The sequence below is a fragment of the Hyposmocoma kahamanoa genome, unplaced genomic scaffold, assembly GCF_003589595.1.
Source record: "Hyposmocoma kahamanoa isolate Upper Pololo Valley unplaced genomic scaffold, ASM358959v1 80, whole genome shotgun sequence".
NCBI classification, from domain to species: Eukaryota; Metazoa; Arthropoda; class Insecta; order Lepidoptera; family Cosmopterigidae; genus Hyposmocoma; species Hyposmocoma kahamanoa.
In genome coordinates this window covers 5401308-5406373 of record NW_020654051.1, presented here as the reverse complement: position 1 = coordinate 5406373, position 5066 = coordinate 5401308, and the positions used below count along the sequence as shown (strand labels likewise).

Here is a 5066-nt window from a genome sequence, read left to right as displayed (position 1 = left end):
TAGATTTTCAGTACAAATCGGCAATTTCATACTTTAACCCCTATTAAATATATTGCAAATATCGTACAGAAAAGTAAATACGAGGTATTAACCTCATTAGTGAAATAACATAGCAAATGGGAAGCATTTTTATTTTTTTGAAATCCATATTGGCTACTATGTATTATAGTAGTTTCTCATATCCATGAGAAATGTGTTAACTTCATTACCTATACATTTTCCTATAATTTTGTTTATATGTGATAGTATAGTAACTGGTCTATAATTATTTATGTTTTTACAATTACCCATTTTATGTATCGGCCTTATAGTACCAATTTTTAATTTATCGGGATAATTGGATTTATTTATAGAAGAATTTATTAAATTAGTAATTATCGGCGTCAAATATTTTGTAATGTATTTCACATCAAAGGCACGAACACCATCAAAACCTAGGCTTTTTTATCATTTAAGTTTTTAATTATATACATTATGATTTCATCCCAGGCTTTATGTAATTTCGTTGCAAGCTCTGGATATTTTACATACAGTTTTTCGTTAACTAGTGATCTACTACAGTTTTGATTATAGTGATTCTCCCTCCCGATCCTTAGGGTATACGACAAGGGCACTATAACCTGTGCGCGCGCAGGAACCTTACAAGTTCAGGTTCTGACCTCAGATTAGCCAGTGTACAGGGTTGTCACTTGACTTCATACGTTTCGCGAGAGGATAGTGCCTCGGGTGAGCACGTACAGTACCCACCCTAATCTCCTAGATAGGTACCGGAGTTGTAGGCACGCTCACTTCCCGTTGCGTATTGCACAACTAGCGGTTGCCACCGTTAAGTCGTCGACTCTAGAGTCCACTACCAAATTTTCTCATTGGAGGCGGAGCTGTAAGGCACGCTCACTTCCCGACGCCGAAAAACGACGTCTCTCCAATTCCCAATAACCTAAGCGGCTGACGGGACTGGAGATGTCTAGCTTATCCTCTACTAGCTCTCCAGGCTCTACTACAGGAAAAACTAACATTTTTGATGTTTTGAATCTAAATAGTTTATGACAACCTCGATGGCACAACGGTTTTTACTGAGGATGAGGAGTACCATTCCCGGTAGGACCAATTTGGATTTTTTTTTAATTTTTTCTAAATTGGTTTTTATCTTCGGTGTTGCGGGTAGGGCCCAGTAGTGAACTCCGTTACTCCGGTACTCCGGTACTGGTAGTAGCAGGGAATTAAAAAAGGTTGAGAGCGGGTGGTTTGTGTGGTTGTTTAATTGTTTTATTACTCTTTATTTATTCAGAGCCTTTGATCATAACTGAACATGTCAAAAACTGATTAGATTAATTTCAGGAGAGCATTGAAATGACGACCATTTTGTGTCTATTTCTTCACCGCGAGAGCAAGTTATAATTTTGCCCTGTCCGCTGTAGAGTTTCTAACAAAATTTGTTGGCGTTTACCTAGAGGGATATTTAATATTTTTGAGATATATAATATATATTTTTTTTATTGTGGTTTATTGTTCTAAAAATCATATGTATATTTTAACAGTAAGTGACCTAGTTTGAAAAGGGTGTTAAAAGACTTCAGTGTATTTGTTATAAAACAACTCTAATGACGAAGTCTAAAGCAAGACGGTCGCGACCTTCAATTTCTAACAAACTACATCGAGCAGATTCTTTTCTATCCAAAACGTTTAAAAAAAGTTGAATTTTATAAAATTTATTGCACTGGACTCATGTTTGAACGAAAATGATAAAAAAGCATGAGATAAATTTGAAGTATAAGAATTTGAAATTTTAGAAATAATGTCATACAATAAGTAGTTTTTATATAAATATTTGGTTCACGAGATTCACTACATAAACGAAAAATATTTATAAAGCAAGTTATGGGAACATATTTTAAGGTTTATAGCTTAGCTTAGCCTACGTATGCATTAGTTAATTCGATGTGATATCCGTATTTTTGATATGAAAACTATGTTTAGTTAATAAATGAACAATTTCGTTGTACATTGCGTAAAATAATGATGTCTTTATTATTTATGTTTTAATATTATTTGGGATGTTAGTTTTTAGTCGATTATTTTTTTTGTAAAATAATTTCTTCATTAGGTACCTGCTTACCAACGTATTCATTAGGTATTGACTATCTCTTAATTGTTTGGACTCGATCGACACTGGGGGTCGTATTTCAAAACTCTACTCAATGCTCAAGTCAGGACTTGAGCAGACTTGAGTATGATTTCAAGCACTGGAAATACGACCCTAATAGCAAGGACTTGAGTATGATTTTCAGTGCTTTAAATTATACTGAAGTCCTTACTTGAGCATTTACTTTTTACCTTAAATTTTGGATTTCATTACTCACCTACTTTGAATTTTTGTTTCCTTTTATATTTTACCTTTTATTAACTAACTGTACAAGTGCTTTTTGTGTGTTGAGGACATTTTTCGATGCTACATACAAATATAAATCGTGATCATGTTTTATGTTAACAAAGCTACTAATAAAAATGGAAGATAATTAATTTGCTACTCCGCGAACCCAGTGATGGTTAATCGTGCAAAACAGCTGCGTTTGTGTTGATATTTTTTAAGGCATTTAATTTTCCCATACAATTAATAAAATAAAGTCGCTCGGCCGATTGTCGAGCAATCAACAGCCCCTGAGGATGCCACGTGTCGGGTGACTGTAGTTGCGCTTATTAAATTTAGTTGTAGTTATTAAATTTATGGGGAGGGATGGGAAAATTAATTGCATGAAAAAATATTCAACTCAACCGCAGCTATTTTGAACGATTTAACCTTCACAGGGTTCCCGGAGTAACAAATGAATTAACTTCAATTTTTATTAACATAGACTTCCTCAAAGCAGTGCCTACATTTATTACTTAACAAATCCACTTACATATACGTAGTCAAATGAATAAAGTGCAAAATCGCTTTTAATTTCAGTTAGTTGGGAGCCGTATCGTGGTATATACTTGTATAATTTTGCTAATTCTGGAGGATAGTACGTATAATTGTCCTCGTTTGCTACTTCATATTTTAGTGAGTTTCCTGCGTATATCGTTTTCATATATCTAAGTTGTGATTCGTCTATTGGTTCATTATTATCGTATGTTTTATTGCCACTCCCATGTTTGCTCGAATTGTGTATATGGAAATCTGGTAATATTAAATGTTTTGTCATTTTTCTTTTTGGTAATTTAAGTTTCCAGTTTTTCCCGAGTGTTTTGACATCTGTGGTATTAGGCTTCTGTGATGAATTATAATTTAAATCTAAGGCTAGTTCTTTGGGGATTTCTGATACAAAAACATTTTGTGGTTGTTTGTCAGGTTTCTGCGAACTAATAGAATGTTTACGTCTGTCCAGGTCTTTCGGTTCGGTCAAGAGTCCGACTTCAATATTATTGCTTTTCATTTTGTTAGCGTACTTATGCTTATTATTAAAATTTTCATCTAGTGCATCAGTTTGTTCGGTGTAATATTTCGCCTTGTAAATATATTTAGCCATTTCAATAATTTCTGGATCGTCAACAGGCCTTACTGCGCCATTCCTTGCCATGATTTGTGCAAATATCTCTCGTTTTAAATGTTCTACTTGCAAGTCTTAGTTTGTAGTTCTAGTCTTTCAAATGGATTTTGTGTTGTCCTTAGGTAGTATGGATTCACGCCGACAACTTGGTGCTTTTATACCAACTAGTTTTCACCATTAAAATTTGCCAGCGACATAGCATACAATAAGAAATTTAGTGATTTCAATTTTGAGAATTTTGACCGCATATGCTAAAAGATGATTGAAAATTTAAATAATCTTTGCAAAGAGAATTTAAGCACTACGTTTAAATCTTTGGACATACGATTGATGACAATCTTCGTTCTGGCCGGCTACTTCCTTTATTATTTTTACATCCACTAAGCCGGCTACATGCAGTAGAGGTCTCGTTTCTGTATATCGATTTGGTATGTCCAAAGCAGCAAATCGATATTAAGTTACAGATTAGAACGGTTGTCACACACGTACAGCAAGTATTTCGAGCCTGTGCAAGTCTACCAAAGATACTATATGGGTCGCAGATAGTCGTAAATTTCATATGGAATGTGCTCAGTGTGCCGCACTACCGATAATAAGGATTGGCTCATAAATTGATTCTTTCGGCATAAATATGACTTATCTTGCAATTTTTAATCGTTCAGGGGATACACTCAGTGGTGTGGTATTTCCTTCTTTTACAATTAGAAAATCATCGTCAAATTGCATGTTCACTGTCAGAATGTTTGAACTTAAATCTTAGACTATTCTTTATTTTTTAACCGACTTCAAAAAAGGAGGAGGTTCTCAATTCGCCTGTGTTTTTTTTTTTGTATGTTACGCGATAATTCCGGTATTTGTAAACCGATTTTCATGATTATTTTTTTGTTGGAAAGGGGGTACTTCCATAGTGGTCCCATTTCATTTTGAAGAAAATCATCCACCTCAAAGGGTGGCTGTTCACGCATGAATATTCATTTTTATAAATAGCGCCTAACTTTAATTTAGGAGCAAACTTTTAGCAATCATTTAGTTGATTTTGCTATTTCTCCAATTCAAGGCGTTTTTCTTTCGATATACTTTGAGTAGTGTCGTAGTGAGAATCTATTTTTATTATCTCCAGTATCAAGTCCTGTATAGTGGCGAACTAGGGGATATTTCAATGAAACTTAGCAAATAGACGTAATTCCACGTACTTTTGAGGTCGGTTTTTTAGTACTCTGTACTGAGATTATGTTCCTTTTTTTGTTTAGACTTGAAGCCTTGCGTCTCTCGAGTATGACGCACGAATCGATATGAAACGGAATTCCGTGATAGAATTTGACGATAGATAGATATATGGCCAGCTTTAAATATGACATTCATAAACAAAACTTTAATCGCACTGGACCTTAGAGGATGGAAAAATAGGACCTAACCCTTTCCTCCAAATTCTTTTTCCCTGTTTGCAGTGGAACAAATCGATACCTCCAATGACCATGACACCAGCTTCATGTTTTGGTCATTTTTTATTCTTAATGTAGACAGCCTTATTTTATT

The 5066-nt window shown here is 34.5% G+C and overlaps 1 protein-coding gene across 1 annotated transcript in view; it reads right to left on the bottom strand.

The window, feature by feature from the left end:
* The window catches only part of LOC113233888, a 44231-nt gene extending 41278 nt beyond the window's left edge, over positions 1-2953 (bottom strand). Inside the window, exon 1 of the mRNA XM_026469117.1 lies at positions 2901-2953. The gene's annotated coding sequence lies outside the window, so the exon portion shown is untranslated. The remainder of the gene's footprint in view (positions 1-2900) is intronic.
* Positions 2954-5066: the final 2113 nt, after the last annotated feature.